The sequence below is a fragment of the Rattus norvegicus genome, chromosome 15, assembly GCF_036323735.1.
Source record: "Rattus norvegicus strain BN/NHsdMcwi chromosome 15, GRCr8, whole genome shotgun sequence".
Taxonomy (NCBI): Eukaryota; Metazoa; Chordata; class Mammalia; order Rodentia; family Muridae; genus Rattus; species Rattus norvegicus.
The window spans coordinates 104,246,230-104,264,107 of record NC_086033.1 but is presented as its reverse complement, the minus strand read 5'-3'; the positions used below and the strand labels follow the sequence as shown (position 1 = coordinate 104,264,107).

The window sequence follows — 17,878 nt, the reverse complement described above, 5'->3', positions numbered from 1 at the left end:
TGCAAGAATGTTCCGGGAACCATTGTACAGCAAGGGAGGGGTGAAAAGTTCATGTTCTCACAGACCCTACTTCTTCTTTTTGGGTAGCTAGGCGGCTTATTATTAATTTTTAATCCTTCACCTTCACCAATGGCCTTCCCTCAGCTGCTCTTCACGATGCCTTAATGTCTTCAAATCACATACCACCTGGGTGACTCTTAAACAGTACCGAGTACAGCTGTAGCATGAGGCACAACCTTGGCTATCTCTAGAACACAGCTTCTTTGTGCCCTCAGAAAACACTTTCCAGAAGATTTTACCTCAGTGATGCTGATCTCTTCTTAACAACTACTAATTTCTTAGCTCTAGCTAACCAGCGTCAATTGTCCCAGTAGTCCCTTTGATTTTTCACTCTAAACCTAGATTCACATGGCTGAAGCTGCCAAGTTCTGCTGCTTGCAGGAGCTGGAACATGGCTCCCTTGTTCTAATACATGATTACTAGCTTTCCCAACTCCTTCACTGCCTAAGCTTGGCTGTCCTGGATCTTGTTCTGTAGATTGACCTTGAACTCAGAGATCTGCATGCATTTCTCCTGAGCACTGGGATTAAAGGTGTGGTCCACCAAGGTTGGATTTAAGCTTTTCTTCACCTAGCATTTGTTCTGTCTCAGGCTGACCTTGAACTCAGATATCTCCTGGGGTTAAAGGTGCACACTACCATGCCTGGATCTAAATTTAGCTAGGTAGGATCTTGCCCCAAGGTCACTACTCCCTTTAATTCGATTTAATATCCTTGAACACAGGATTCAGCTCCAGTTCACTTCCTGGTGCCCCCTTTAACACTCGAGCCACATATTTTATATTTTTCTTTTCTAAGCTTGCTACGCCTGTTTAAAATGTTCTTCATGAAACTTAACCAGAGAATAAGGTTTCTGTTGGGCTTTTTTGAGACTTCTGTTGCCAATGTAGTTAATATAAATCTCTTTACCTTAGCCTCAGGTAGACTCTTCAGACAAGGGCAAAGAGCAGCCACATTCTTCATCAAAATACCATAAAAAACAGTCTCTATGCCACGTACTGAAATTCTCCTCTGAAACCTCTTGGACCAGGTCTGCACAGTTCAAATTACTCTCAGCAAAACCTTTCATATCCTTACCAGTTTGGCCTATTAAGCCCCACCACTTTCCAAATCCACAGTCCCCAGATCCACATTCTTCCAAACAAAAGCATGGTCCAGCCTATCACAGCAATACCCCATTCCTGGTACCTTTCTGTCTTAGTTAGTTTATTGCTGTAAACAGAGACCAATGAAAGTGTTACAAAGGACAACATTTAACTGGGGCTGGCTTACAGGTTCAGAGGCTAGTGGGAAACTGACTTCCAGGCAGCTAGAGTGAGGGTCTTAAGCCCACGCCCACAGTGACACACCTATTCCAACAAGGCCACACCTCCTAATAGTGCCATCCCTTGGGCTGGGCATATACAAACCATCACAGTGCTTGCGTGCATGTGTGCATGCGTTTGTGGCCGGAGGCTGACATTGGGTATCTTCCTGTCATTTTCTACCTTATTGTTTTGAGACAGGTTCTCTCACTTCAGTGAACCCAGAGCTCACATACTGGCTAGGCTGGTCGGCACATAGGCTGTCAGATTCTTCTGTCCCTGTCTCCCAGTGCTGAGATCATGCCTGACACTTTCTGTGGGTGCCCAGAAGCCACACTAGGATCCTTGAACAAGCACTTTACCCACTGAGCCATCTCCTCAGCTTTTTCATCTTCTAGGCTCATTCCAAAGCTACTCTCTCTTGGAGCTTTCTGAAATCTCTGCAGGTAAATGTTCAGCTGGGCCTCAGTCCCTTGACCCTTGCTGGGACCTTGGTTAACTCATTACTTTGCCTTGTGGCTCAATTATCAGTTTTCATGCCAACCCACCTAAAGGATATGCAATTATCCCCTGCATTCATGGTTTCCTTTCCCACAGTTTAAGTTCTCTAATTTGGTCCAAAAATATTAAATGGAAGTTTTCAGAACTTTCAAAAACTCATGATTTTTAACTTCTTTTCATTTTGAAATTACTATGTACGTAACATGCTATAAGTCTTCTATTTTTATCATTAGTTGTTAATCTTTTGCTATTCTGAATTTACAAATTAAACATTCTTATAGGTGTAGATGGTACATTTGGGGCTCAGTGCCCTCTGGATCAAGGGGCTTCTCTGATTTTATTACAACTGAGAGCCTTTGTGGATCTTATTGAATGTGATGGGAATCAACCAGGTTCAAATATTGTGACAATTCTTCCCGGGGTAGTGTCATGGACACAGAGCAAATGTATGCCAGGTGGTGCTGTGTCTGTGTCCAGGGACTCAGGGTTGAATGGAATCTCAGCTGCAGCCTCTTCATTGACCCTCAAGTACACAGCTGCCTCCCAGAGTGCCAGAGTTTGCTTAGATTCATGGAACAGTGCTTTGTATGGGGGATGTGACTGCTTCAGGGGATATCAAGCCTAGAACTGCCCTAGATTGCCCTTCTAACAGAACAGTAGTGGATTCCCTTCTGCTGGTTAGGCCCACTCTCTGCTTGACTTTTTTTTTTTTTTTTTTTTGGTATCAGATCCTCAGTGGGTAAAAGTTTCCCTGTGAAAGCAGGGACCCGTGGTGGTTCACAGCATAGAGAGAAGTCTGGCTGCCAAAGAATGAGAGTCCCATTGTGCAGTCACTTGGAGGCTGAGGACACATGCAATGGTCACTCTGGATAAGTCATGATGTTCTCAATGACCGAGTTCTCCCATTTCTCTGTTCCCCCTGCTTCCTCATTTCTGACCTGACAGGCTTGTGAATAGAGCTAATCAAAGCTCCTGATTGCAGGTGAAGGCTGTGATTAAGATTTAATAGCCAGTAATGGCCTGGTAACTTGCCAGCAGACAGCAGGCAAGCCGAGGGCAGCTCCAAGTTTCTCAAGGTGTGCTATTAGTCTCTCAAGTGTGTGACAAGAGGCACACGCTCACACCCCAGGCTTACGGAAAGTGCAGGCTGGGTAAGTGAATTTCTTCAGTAGGTTTGGAGAAGTAGAGGAGGAAGAGGGAGAAAGAAGTCTTCAATACCAAGCTTACCAGTCACACATAGAGCTGGCTTAGACTCTACAAGTCAGAGTTCAGCCTCTCACTTGACTGGGTGATTCATTCGACTCATATTTATTATTTGCCGCAGATTAGGTCATAGGAGTACAGCTGTGAACGACCATACAAAACACTCAGCTTTCACGGAGGTTGTATTCTGCTGAAGGAACGTGGACAGACAGCGAGCTCAGGTAGACTGTGATTGGCTGAAGTGGAATGGGTGTGGAAACAATGAAGTAGGAGAGGAAGGCGAATGTGGGGGTTGCCAGTTGGAACAACCTGGTCTTCAGGGAAGAGGCTGTATGTCTGTGAAGGACACCATGCTAGGGGATTTGCTGCCTTGTGGAGGGACCTCTTTTACACAGGGCTTGGTACTTTCTTAGATGTCTTTGTCTCATATTGGACTGTACTGGTTTTCCTTAAGAGGTACAATTTGGTTTGAGGAGAGCCAAACGGTGCCTTCTATAGATGACGTAGCAGTGGTATGGTGTTGAAGACCCTGGGACCAGATTGCCAAGGGGCCCCCTCTGTCACACCTTCCTGATGGTGTGGGCAGTCTGTGACTCCTCTGCAGTTCAGTATCCTCACAGTCACATGGGAACAACAGACAATGTTGATGATGACACCCCTTGCTGTCTCAGAGCTTTGAGGTCGGTGTCTGGGACATTGTGTGCATGTGGAACGTTTATCGCCATTCAGAGGACATTGTGGAATGAATGACATAAGCCCTAGGACAGAGCACGTGTTGGAAAGCATTCTGTATATCCAGCGTCTGCATCCCCCACTCTCCAGCCTTCTTACTTCCTGTCCTCTCCTTCTAACTTTCATCTTTCCAGAAAGCTCAGTTCATCCCTGGCCTCCACTAGACATTTGCACAGCAGAAACTGAGCCCAGTCAAAGCCTCTGCTCCTCCTCGGTGCACAGCCCTTCACGTGGTCATGAGTTTTTTTGCTGATGTTGGTTTTTGTTTTTTTCCCCTCAAAATTGATGAATTAAGGTGTTTTCATATCTGCAGCAGGTTCTTCCAATGGTCTCAGCATCAACTGAGATCTGAATCTGTCCCTTCTGTTAAGTAATTCTTATATTTATTATTTACTTCAGTTTATAAAAGAGTGCCAGAAACAGTAGACGTGGTGAATGACAATTCTAAAAAGACACGACTAACATTCTCAAAGCAGAACAAGTTAGAATCAGAGTTAAAATGGTGTGTGCTCCATGCTCACATGAGATGTGCTCCATGCTCAGTGAGGTATGTGCTCCATGCTCAGTGAGGTATGTGCTCCATGCTCACATGAGATGTGCTCCATGCTCACAGTGAGATGTGCTCCATGCTCAGTGAGATGTGCTCCATGCTCAGTGAGATGTGCTCCATGCTCACAGTGAGATGTGCTCTATGTTCACAGTGGCATGTGCTCCAGACTCATGGTGAGAAAATGCCAACACTTAGCAGGACAGCAAAGCTTTCCAACTCTACTTCCTTTCTTGAAGGGACTATCCTTTTCACACTTTTGATATTTAGAGTCTTTTTAGTGCATTTGATTCATTTTTTTGGGGGGGCACATGCCTGTCATGTGTATGGAGGTCAGGGAACAACTTGTGTGAATCAATCTTCTTGGATTACTGGGATTGAACTCAGATCCACAGCCTTGACAGCAAGCTCCTTTACCTGTTGAGCCATCTCAGTGGCCCACTTTCATTTTAAGAGTATTTTTTTGTGTGTGTCTGAGCAGAAAAAAAATGCATACATCAGTATAACATGCACACATCAATATAACATGTACACGTACATTCAAACCTTTGTTTATTTCTTACTGTCATGAAAGTTGTTTTTTAATCTACCATTAGGCAAGATGTCCAATCTGTAAACAGGGAGTGACCTCATTCTTCATCATACGCCTATTTAATTATATTTGTATTTCTATTTCTAACGTATCTAGTCCACTACTGATTGATTTTCCAATTTCTCTATTAAAATAACAATGAGGTGACTATACTTTGATAAAGAATTGATTACATTTTAAATTCATAAATCAAGTGAGACAATATGAAGAAGCACAATGAAGAAAAAACATTAATTGAAATGAATCCAGAACTGACACAGGTGTTGAAGTTAGCTATTAAGCACCTTAAAGTCGTTGAAAGTGTTCAAGTAGCTGAAGAGAAGGCTGACTATATTAACTAGAGACACACAAGATAGAGTCCCAAATTGAGCCTCTAGAAATAGAATTATAATCTCTGAGGTAAAAGATGGACTTGACAAATCTAACGTCAGATACTCTGTTACAAAAACATATTTTGAAGACATAGAACTTAGTCTAAAAAGACACAGAGGTAAAAACTCTGAGGAAAAATAAGGCAAAACAGAGCATTAACGAGACGTGGTTAGCTTTCTGTCAACATGATACAAGCGATCTGGGAAGAGGGAACCTCAGTTGAAAATGTCCTCCATTGCACTGGAATGTAGTCAAACCTGTGGGGACATTTTCTACATTATTGACTAATATGGGAGTGCCCAGCTGTGAAATGGGTGGTGCCACTCCTGGGCAGGTGGTCCTGGGATAGAAGAGAGCGAATTGACAGGCTGGTTAGTACAAATCTTCCATGGTCTCCGCTTCAGTTCCTGCCTCACATAGCTGCCCCGACTTTCCTTAGTGACCGATTGTAACTGAGATTTGTAAACTGAAATAAATGCTCTCTTCCCCAAGTTGCTTTTAGTCATAGTGTTTTATCATGAAACAGAAGCCCTAATCTGGGCAGCATGTAAGTGGAATCCCTGCTGGGAGGAAGAATGGGGTATGTAGGAGGGGTATGCAAATCACTTGAAGCATGCATGAGTGAAACATTTTTGATTTAGATACAAATTATAAAAGCATGTGTCTAAGATGCCCAACAAACTCCAACCATAAGAAACAGGGAGGAAATTCTTAGCAGGTCAATCATAAGCTACACAACAAGTGATTTCAGAGAGAAATAGTAGAAGAGTTAGAGGAAAGGTGTTTTGTTTACAGAAGACAAAGGTAAGAATAATGGCTCATTTCCGTTTCTTTAGAGACAAAGTGGGCAGGATAGAGTAAAGCATCATTCCTAAAACTCTTTTAAACTAGAGCTCAATAGCTAGTGAATATTTCCTCATACAAAGGTTTTTGTTTTCTTTTTTTGAGATTGGATTTTCATGTAGTCCAGTCTGACTGCACATTTATCATGTAGCCGAGGATGGCCTTGAACGTCTGATCTTTTTCTCTCTATCTCCAGTGTGCTGAGCTTGTAGATGTGATTCAGCACACCCAGCTGAAAGGAGAACTGTCTGAGACAAACAAAAGCCGACATAGGTCAACAACAGCTAGTCCCATGCTCTAAAAAGGTTAAGCAAAGTCCTTTAACTAGAAAGAAAATAGTGCCAGGGTGGAAACCATGGTAACAAACTTGGTAAATATACAGTAACTTAAAAATATTCAAAATAGGGCTGGAGAGATGGCTCAGTGGTTAAGAGCACTGACTGCTCTTCCAGAGGTCATGAGTTCAAATCCCAGCAACCACATGGTGGCTCACAACCATCTGTAACAAGATCTGATGCACTCTTATGGTGTGTCTGAAGACAGTGACAGTGTACTCATCATATATAAAATGAATAAATAAAATCTTAAAAAAATATTCAAAATATAGTTGCTTGTTGGACTATGATGTCTTACCTATCTTGGAAAAATGTTTGACCTAACGTATCAAAATTTGTGGCGGGCTAATAACACAGTTCTTAGAGGGAAAATTTTAATACTCAGAAAAAAACCTGTTATCTTGGTTTCCACATTAAGGAACTAGGAAAACGTAAATTTAAATCAAAGGGAGCAGAAAAACGGAAATGAGGAAATAAATGGAACAAACAAGTAAGAAGAAATCACTGGAAGTAAACGTCGGTTCTCTGTGGATGTCTGTAACATTGACAGTTCTGGAGGCTGACTGCTCAGGTAAGAGAGGCAACAGGGAAAATGACTAACATCAAAAGGAAAGAGGAGACATCACTACAGACAATACAGACATGGAGAGGTAATAAGAGGTCACAAACAATTCCACAACAAACTGACAACTTGGATAAAGAGACAAATCTATTTAAAGACATAATTACCGAAACACACTCAGGATAAGATATACATTCCGAGTTACTTTATATTGCACAGCTATATAAAGTAAATTTGTCATTAAAAGACTTAGAAAGTCTGATGCCAGAATTTACTCGTGACTTCTTAAAGGTGTTGTTAGAAATGTTAGCAGTTTTATAAAGGTCATTCCAGGAAAGTTAAAAGGCTATAACAATTTATATCCTTAAGATCTGGAGAAGCAAACATCTACATGAATAAATTGTATGCAGCCTTTGGCGAGAGGCCTAGAAAATGCAATAAGGTGAGCAGTATGGGAAGGAAGAGTCCTCAGACTGCAAAGAGGAAATATTTGAAAATGACATACTGCTTCTGTAGAAAAATCTACAACAAGCCACTAGAAGTAAGTTTAACTATATTACACAGTATAGGTTGAACACATGAAAATTAGTTATGATGCCAGGTGTGGTAGCTTACACCTTTAATCCCAGCACTGGAGAGGCAGAGGTAGGAGTATTTCTATTAGTTCAAGTTCAGCCTGGTCTACACAGAGCTCCAGGACATCCAGGACTTTGTAGAGAAACTCTGTTTAAAAGAGAAAAAATAAGAGAAAAAATTAGTTATATTTCTATAAGAATAAACATTCCAAAATATAAATATAAGTGAAATGTAAAACATCTTGACATCAACATGCTAAATATCTGGCAAAGCATGTGAGAACTAGATATTCCTGAGAATAATTGGAGACATAAATACATGGTGTTGCTAGGTAAACAGACTCAATATTGCTAAGATCTCAGTTCTTCCCAAGTTGACCCGTAGAGTCAACACAATCCCACAGAAAGCACAGCATTAAGTTCTGTAGAAATGCATAGGCTGATTCTAAGGTTGTTGTGGATGTTCAAGGGGCCCACACAGCAACTGACAAGGAACAGAAATGAGAGACAGTATTATCTAATTTATTCTATCATTTCTGTCTTAGGGTTTTACTGCTGTGAACAGACACCATGATCAAGGCAACTCTTATAAGGACAACATTTAATTGGTGGCTGGCTTACAGGTTCAAAGGTTCAGTCCATTATCAAGGCGGGAACATGGCAGAGTCCAGGCAGACATGGTGCAGGAGGAGCTGAGAGTTCTACATCTTCATCTGAAGGCTGCTAGCAGAAGACTGGCTTCCAGGCAGCTAGGATGAGGGTCTTAAAGTTCACACCCACAGTAACACACCTACTCCAACAGGACCACACCTCCTAATAGTGCCACTCCCAAGCATATATAAATCATCACACTTACCATAACGAAATTCCCAAGGCAGGCTAACATAATGGAGGTTTTACTTGGTTTAAGGCTTGAGGGAGTCAGAGTCCAAGACTGTGTGAGCACCTTGCATGGGTTGCATGTGGTCTTTGGTGATGACTTTGTTTCTGACAGGAGTCTCAAGTTCACAAAGATACCAAATGACAAGAGCCTGGAAATGTGTAGGTGTCTAAATGCTGACTTCTATCTCTTTTCTTATAGGGGATCCATGTTAACCATTTCATCTGTGTAGAATTTTGAAAACCTCTCCAGACATCCGCAAGGAGTAGCAGTACCCAACTCAAGAGTTGTAACGTTACAGCAATAAAAAGCATATGATGTTGGTAATAGAAAAGCCAAGGGACAAGAAGAGCATCTAAATTAGATGCGTATGCTTACTCCTATAGGAGCTAACTGAGCCCCGGCTCTGTCTGTCTTCATGGGGTCTCTTTGTGCACCCGGGACAAGATTTATACTACTAAGGCTGTTTTACCTCCCATGAAGTCAAGTCTCAGATCCAACCAGGAAATGGCTGGTTATTCCTTGGACGGTTGTGCCACGACTATACCACTGGGCATAAGTCTTGTCTGGCAGGTCTGTATTGTAGCACATAGGTTCACAGCTGGATAATATTGTTGTTTTTGCTTGCAATAACCTGTACAACACCTTCTGGAACTCTGAGCACTGGTCAGCAGGGAGGAGGCTCCCAGTTCAGTTCCAACCTTATTTCTTTGTGTTGATTTCTGTGTATACTGTCTTACAGTGTCTTATTGTGTAGTTCTGGTTCAAGAGCAGTAGCGATAGACTATATTGGTTTGGGATCTCTGGAGGCCCCCTGGCTAACAGCTCATAGAGAGCCACCCCACACCTGGTATTGGGATTTAGACCTAACCTGTGACAGGTGGGAGCAATGTTTCTACCTACACCATATCCCTGACTAAGTCTCTTAAACAAGCCATTCCTTTAGCTTGCTTTTAAAAAAGTAGGCTCCTATATGGCTTTTCCTACATTCTTAGATTTGGTTACCTCTGGTCCCAGTCTTTACCTCTTAATACTGCTTTAGATCTCAGCATACGAATTGGAGGGATATACACAGTCAGACCACAACAAGGCAGCTCACAGGGCATAGGGGAGGTGAGAGGAGATTGGTTGGTCCTTAAATGGCCTCTCTTGCATGGGTTGTGGTTGACTCTCATAATGTGGGCAGTTGGGGTATGTTTGTTCAGCTTTGAGTTGGTTCTCCCTGGCTGTCTGGGATTGGCAAGCCCAAAGAAGTGAGCACTTTCCAAGTTTCTATTTGTGGACAGTGGGCTGAAGCTGGTATGATATGACTAAGAGCCAACTAGAGGAAGAGAGGGGTATGGGTGCCATCGCTTTAGGGGAAGAAATACAAAGAATTTGTAGGCAATATTTACGATTTTATGCAAGGCTGTTGAACAGAACTCAGTGTTGGAGAGCCTCTGGCTCAGGGTCACACCAGGAGTCTGGCTGCAGCATCAGTTAGTCATGACCTAGGAGGTTCATCTGAAGTTGCTTGGGGGAAGTTTGGGGGCCACTTTCCCCAGACTACACTGGTTCTGAGTTCCTTTTGATATCCTAGAAGCATGTGGTACATGAGTCTCTGACATTTATAAACCATTCCTGCCTCATCCCTTAAGGCATCTGTGGGAAATTGTGTCCCATGGTCCCTACTCCCAAGTTAGGCCCCACTCCTTCTGTTATCTGTGCCTGTAGCTCTTGAGTGTCACTGGGCATCTGAGATGGACACAATCTACTAATAACTCCAAACACACCCTCCTTTCTCAGCATCTTTCCATCTTCTCGGACTCTCACAAGAGGGAGAAAAACAAAACCCAATAACCTACCCTGCCAAATTAATTTACCCATCAGAAGTTGTGACTGTTTCTCTTCCTTTTAAGCTATACTCGAGCTTCATAGTGCATTTTGTCTCTTAAAATTTATAGGCACGAAATGACTTGTCTTTGCTTCTTCAGAAGTATCAGGTTCTTGACTCAGTAGATGGAATTCCACCACAGAACAACTTTTCTCTGTGAGGGGTGGGGAGGAGTAATGGGATTAAACAGGGGCATTTGCTACTGAAGCTAGATAACTAGTTACTCACAATTCAATTCTTTAATATGGGAAACTTCTATTTTAAAGGAAAATACAAAGGGATGTGTAGTTCTGCCCCCTTCTGCCTCTGTTCCCCATGTTAAATATCAACATATGTGCATACCCTCTTCTGAAGGTATGGTTCCAAACCCCAATCATCCTCATGGGTTGCAGACGTGTGAAGTGTTCATAGCAAGCAGGGCCACCAGGAACAGTTCTGTAGCTCTCCTTGTCTACACAGAGGGGCAGCAGCCCTTTCTAATTCTCCAGCATTGCCTCAGTAGTGAGAGGTGAGGAATGGGACAGAAATAAGAAAAGAGAATGTCGCAGTGTGTACAGAGTTAGGTTTTTATGTTCAATAGAGCCACGTGTTCGCTCAGGGTACTATCAATGTGCGTTTTTCTTCCCTTTGGAGAGTGGACCTTGAGAGAGTTGGACAGTGTCCCGGTGAGTACAGTACCAGAGGGAGCTCAGTTAATAAGCTGCCATTCAGAACACTACACTGGCCCTGTGTGAGAAGGGGGTGGCATGTGAATAGAGCAGCTGTCCCCAGCTGGCCAATGACAATCTATTGATTGATGTCAAAGCCATAGCTGGCTATGCATCACCCTCATCTGCAGCGTCACCATCAGCCTCCTTCTAGACCATCCCCCACTTCCTTCATCCTTTCTTTGCTCTCCTTATGCATCCTGACCTCTGCCCACTTTTCTTCCCTCTCCTATGTTAAGATCACCTCAGAGAACAGTCCTCATGGAGGTGTCTTGAAACCCCTGTGTGACTTATGGCTATCTTCTTCATAACCCAGAATCTGATTGTTTCCACCAAAGGCACAACCCTCCCACCCCCCAAAGTCACTGGAAACACAACATGTAGTGTCCAAGGATAGCTCAAAGTTAGAGACAGACAAGTAAATAAGACTTCTTATTGCTTTAACATTCTGGGCCTTCATTTTATTTTTCAAAAATTAAGAGCTGCCAGGTGGCTCATGGGGTAAAGGCATTTACCACCACATCTGACATCTGAGTTTGATCCAGTACTCATAGGGTTGACAAAGAACCAACTCCTGCAATTTGTCCTCTGAGCTCCACACATGTGCTATTTGTATGTGAGCAAACACACACACACACACACACACACACACACACACACACACACACAGATGCAGGCAGACAGACACACAGACGTACAGATAGATACATGGACAGACAGGTATAGACAGACACATAGACACACAGATAGACACACACAGACACATGCACACACAGAGATGCATGCATACAGACAAACACACAGACACACCACATCCACACACACACATATATACACACTCAGACCCACACAGGCCCACACAGACACACACAGAGAAACAGAAGCACATCCACAACACATGTGCACATGCACACACGAATAAATAAATAATAAAACCTTGAGAAGCATACACAGTGCTGTGGTTTGAATGTGGAGTGTCTCACACAGATGTTTGTGCCTACCCACTTGGTTTCTGGCTGCTGTTTGGGAAGGCTATGGAACCTTTAAGAGGTGGAGTCTTGCTGGAGGAAATGAGTCATTACAGCAGTTTTACAGCCTGGCCTCAGTGTGTTTATGCTCTGCTGGGGAGAACAGATACAATGTGACCAGCCAGCTTCCTGCTCGCTGCACCATGCCTTTTCGGACTGATACACTATCCCTCTCAATTGTAAGCCTGAATAAAGCCTTTCTCACTTGGGTTGATTTTGTCAGGGTGTTTTATCAGAACAATAACTAAGAAGTGGTCTCCTTACTAGTTTCATGTTTATTTCCACCCTCCATACATACAGTGCATAGACATTTGTCAGGAGCCATAAAAGGACAAGCTAATAACTAGCAGGTGATCATTCTGAGATGGCCAGTCTCGGAATATTATATAATCTGTGACTGGTTCGCCCTTATTAAGCAAGGCTGTAAGGGATTCATTTTGGGAAAGATTCCTATTAAAATGCTTTTCCTGTTGTTATTATTAGACATATATAACAATCATTGAGTAATAGCACACTCCTTTGGAGCAGATCTCTGCAGATCTACGAAGATGTACTGTCTCATAGTGATGCTATATAGACAAATAGATGACTTCTTTAGTCTTAATGATGATCCTATAAGAATTCCTAAAATTATGTCAATGACTATTAAGCTTTTTTATAGTGGGACTGTTATTAAGTCTCTTTCTAATAGTCAAAATTGCAGTTAGAACTCTGCCAGTCTCCCAGGTGTCACCATTTAATTGCTCTTAGATAGTAACCAGACTTTCTCCTACTCAGAACACATTCCAAGAGGTTGTAAAATAATTATCAAGGGTCATAAAAAGAGAACAAATGATTTATTATAGGTGTTAGGACAGAGGATAAAATATTGACTGGGTTTATCTATATAAAACTTCACTAACAACTATGGTTTTAGACCTTCAGTGAACCTGTAGAGCTGACACTGGTGATGAATGTTTAGCCAGATAATTACTCTTGATGGATATTCATGTAAACATTCTCAGCTGTAAACTTCTATTTCAATTTATGCTTTGATCTTTCATATGAGCTTGTGATGAACTTTGTAACACGTGATCATGTATTCTGAAAGATGTTTAAGTGCGGAGGACAAAGAGAAGATACACAGAAGGACTGAGACGAAGGACACACAGCAAGACAGATACAGAAGGACTGAGCTGGAGAAGGACTGAGCTGAAGAGTCAGGTTTGAGCTAAGGAGAACTGAGCTACTAAGATCTGGGCTGAGAAGAAATGCAGAGATGAATAACTTAGAAACTATAGGTAACATAAGAGAGCAATGTGCAGAATGCAGAGGAAAAGAGGAAAAAAGAAGAAGCTGGAGAGAACAGAAGGCACAGGCAGGTTTCGCTTTACTATGGGACAGAACAGGTCATTTCTTAATAGCAAGGCAGGCTTAGTCTTATTAAAAGGAACAAGCCTTTTCTCTTACCAACTTGGGTTTAATTCACTTAGCATTAAAAGGGTAGAAGCAATTTCTTTCTCTATGTGATAAATATTGGAGCTCATCTTTCATCCAGAATGAGTGAGTTCTTTCTGCACTGGTGCTTGGTCTTTTGCTCCATATGTGTATGTAAGTATGGATGTGTGTGTAAGTATGTGACTGTGAGAATGTATTCATGTGTGTGTGTAAGAATGTAATTGTGGGGGCTGGAGAGATGGCTCAGCGGTTAAGAGCGCTGACTGCTCTTCCTGAGGTCCTGAGTTCAAATCCCAGCAACCACATGGTGGCTCACAACCATCTGTAATGATATCAGATGCCCTCTTCTGGTGTGTCTGAAGACAGCTGCAGTGTACTTATATATAATAAATAAATAAATCTTTAAAAAAAAAAAAAGAATGTAATTGTGATAATGTATGTAAGCTGGGCCCAACTGATTTTTGAGTGTAAATGTATAAATGCGCATTTATGAATCCATGTGTGAAATTATACATGTTTATCCATATTTGGCTATGTAGACGCTTTTCCTTCTGCAAGCGCTATTCACCTCTCTTGGTTCAATAGAAGTTTATTGCTCCAAACTTTCCCCTAGCCTGACAAACAAGAGACATAGGGACAAAAGGGAAAAGGCTCCAGCAAGTAATCCTCTACTTTATCTCCTGCTGTTTTAGAATGAGGTGCTAAGTGCCAGAGGCTGCAGTTTCTGGCCTCAGAGGAACAGTTATAGTAGCAGAGCATAGTGACTTAGACATAGATAAGTAAATCAGCTACAGTAACATAGTAACTTAGATAAGTAAACTTATTATTATACAGCAACCCTAAATATCTTGTAAGACAAAGTCTTACCCTCCGCCGATGCTCCCCCTGCCCTCCGCTGCCTCAAGAAGAACCAACACAAGAAAGAAGACCAATGTCGGGGCTGGCCCCTGGCAGACATTATAAGCTAGCATCTATGTGTGAGAAAGAACATCTGAGTTTTGTCTGAGTCCATGTCTCATCACTGGTCTACTGCTGTGAACAGAACATGACCAAGGTACTCTTAAAGAGAAAGCACTTATCAGGGGGTGGTTTGTAGTGTTGGAAGTTTCATCTGTTGTTATTATTGTGGGGAGCATGGTAGCATGTAGTCAGCATGGTGCTGGAGAAGTGATAGAGAGAGAGCTACATCTGCAGAGAGAGAGAGAGAGAGAGAGAGAGAGAGAGAGAGAGAGAGATCCTGGGCCCTGGTGTGAGCTTTTTAAATGCCTAAGTCCACATCTAGTAACACTTCTTCCAAGTCTCCATTTCCTAATCCTTCTCAAGTAGTGCCACTCCCTGATGCCTAAGCAGTCAAACATATGATCCTACGAGGGTCATTCCTATTCTAGTCTGAATTATTACGGTCAAAGAGGACTTCCTTGTGCCTCAGGAACACTCTAACCAAAACGACTTCTTCTGCCATTCATTCCGTGAAGCCTGGCTCAAAAGCCAGCAAATGCTCTGTAAGGGCTGCCTCATGGTTCTCACACCATCCCCACAAGACTCAGCTTGCATTTGTGTCAAATGTTCTTCCTCCAGCTGATGCTTCAATGGACAGCAGTGAAGAAGGGTGCTGTTCTGGGGTTGGTGGTTGTAGACACCCACAGACTAGTCTACCTCATTAAGAGGACTTGGTTTTGGGGTTGGAGATTTAGCTCAGTGGTAGAGCACTTGCCTAACAAGAGCAAGGCCCTGGGTTCCGTCCCCAGCTCCGAAAAAAAAAAAAAAAGAGGATTTGGTTTTGAGTTCAGTCCACCTTACACACTCTTCAAAACTCCTGGTGCTTGCAAAGAGAGGTCAGGTTACTCACCCCAAAACATGTTTAAGTTGAAGAATAGCCACAATCTCCTTCCTTTGGGCTTATTTAAGTTAAATTTACCATAACTGGGTAAAAACTAAACCAGGAAGGCTATTGCCTTCACAGAATTCACATTTACATAGTGCATGAGATATTCTGGTTGTAAGGGCTACACATTTCCTTTCGAAAGTTGTGTTCCTGGAATGCAGAGATGGCTCTGTGGGTAGGAGGAGACCCTGAGATTAGATCTCTAGCATGTAGGCAAAAGCAGCTGGGCAAGGCTCAATGGAGTCTGCAAACCCAGCACTGAAGGGGCAGAGACAGGAGGGCCCTGTAGCTGCTTATATTCTTATGTTAATTTGGGCCCCCCAAACTGCTCACACAAGTGTTTGCACACTCAGGGATCCTGCATCCAGTTGGTTCTGATTGGTAAATAGATGCTGACAGCCAATGGCTGGGCCGGGCAGGGCAGACAGAGGCAGGACTTTTAGTATTCCTGGGCTAGGAACAGAGAGAAAAGGAGGGAAGAAGGAGATCTACCATGTTAGGAGGAGAGGAGAGATGCCATGACTGAGAAGGTATGGGACAGAGAGCACAGCCACAATGTAGGAGCCAGAGGAAAGCAGCCCCAAGAGCTGCCCGACTGGTCCGGGGGCAGCAAAGATGGAATGTAGAATGTTAGTAAGTAATAACTTGGGAGTATTGGAGGGAGGTAGATTAGCTACATGGAGCTTAGGATGTGGCCCAGCCACTGAGCTGTTTTAGGCCTGTCAAAATATAAAGGCTGTGTGTTTGTGTCTTTCATTCAGGAACCTAGAACATTGGGGAAGGTATGAGGAATGCCACCGCTGAGATCAATTTGAGTATTTAATTGGTACTGCTACAGAGCCCCAGGGACTTGCTGGGTCCAAATTGAGTAGAGATCTTATCTCAAGGTAGACAGCCATAGTCATAAACAAGGACACCTGACCTCATCTTCAGGCTTCTGTGTGCATATGAGCATGGACTCGTCCATGTGCACATTACCCACTCTCGGAAGGAAGATGCGCTACTATACAGAGATGATGAACACACCCATCTTAAAGCCTGAAACACAATTTAGAGGAATCAAATGACCCCAGGACATAACCGAAAAAGAGTCTGACAGCCAGGTCTGCTATGGGAGAACTGTTGGGGTGGAACTCAGTCATTCAGACCAGAGGGATCAGAGAGCGCCCCCTGCAGGTTCATTTTGGAACAGAATCCCCACTGTAGTGGTAGTCAGAGGTGAACCCTCCTAAAGTGGTGAAGTCAGGAGAGTGTCACTGTCATGGGTGGGATCAGTAACTACAGCAGAGCCAGAGGGGCTCCTTCTCACCTCTTTCTGTCCCTCTGCTCTCTTCCTCATGAGGGAGCAGCAGTAAAAGATGGTGGTGGTGCGGCAGGCCCTCACCTGCCACCATCTTGAGCTTGTACTCCTTAGCTTCTGAAATGACAGGGTAAAAAAACTGTGTTCTTTATAGCGTATCCAGTCTCAGATTTTTTTCTTCTGTAGCAACATTCATAGATTAAAGTAGTTGGTCACCTTTCATTAAGACCCACAGCTTGAGGGGCAGAGATAGGTATAAATGTAGCAGAGGCTATGACGAGGGTAGAGTAGTGGGCTGATGCAGCCAAGCAGGTGGGTCTGAGAAGTGCTTCTCGGAACTTGTATTTAACCCAGGGAACATCTGAAGAAGGAAGGCAGGAACATCCCTGATGGAAAGTCTTGGCTAAGGGAAGACAGGAGGTGTGAAAGCAGCGACTGTCACAGTTAGCAGGGTCTTGGGATGACAAGACGTGAAGCCTGGGAACAGTGGCTAACAATGATACCAAGCTGAGGGACATTTTTCTTGGAAAGTCTTGCCATTAGATGATCGTCTCCACCAAGGTCTGTCAGGGATGCTGTCCTGGGTGCTGCCCTGAGTGCTGTCCTGAATGCTGTCCTGGAGGCTGTCTGGGATGCTGCCCTGGAGGCTACCCTGGTTGAGTTACTGTAGTGGAAATCTTGGGAAGGGAGACTAAGACAGTGGTGGAGGCAAGGCACACTCTGAGTCTGGACTGAGAGATGGAGAAGAGGGATGGAAATGGAAGGGTGGACCAAGGAGATCCCTCAGAAGCAAGCCATGGGTAAATGTCTCTAGCTCTGTGTGTAGGAATAGTCAAGGATCAGCCCTAGCTTTGCGACATGGTATTCTAGTTCCATCATGCAGAAGGCATTGGTTACAGCGGGCCCCCTACAAAGTTCCTGTTGGACTTCAATGGCCACTGTGGTACTAACAAATCTGCCTCATATATGGAAGCCCTAACTGCCAAGGACTATATTCAAACATAAATGAGCACACTACAGTGGGACCCTGATCTGTCTGAGTGTGTGCATCCTTTTTAGAACTCTATCACATTTCTAGACACGTTCAACATGAACCTGTATGAATGTCTTCCAGTTCAGAGACTGGAGGTGCATTGTAGCATG

At 43.3% G+C, this 17,878-nt stretch overlaps 1 long non-coding RNA gene across 1 annotated transcript in view; it reads right to left on the bottom strand.

Moving 5' to 3' along the window:
- LOC108352981 (uncharacterized) overlaps window positions 1-17,878 on the bottom strand; it is a 59,806-nt gene that overhangs the window by 12,208 nt on the left and 29,720 nt on the right. Inside the window, exon 5 of the long non-coding RNA XR_001841471.3 lies at window positions 122-17,878. This exon is cut by the window's right edge and continues 12,370 nt beyond it. This is a non-coding gene — a long non-coding RNA (uncharacterized LOC108352981). The remainder of the gene's footprint in view (window positions 1-121) is intronic.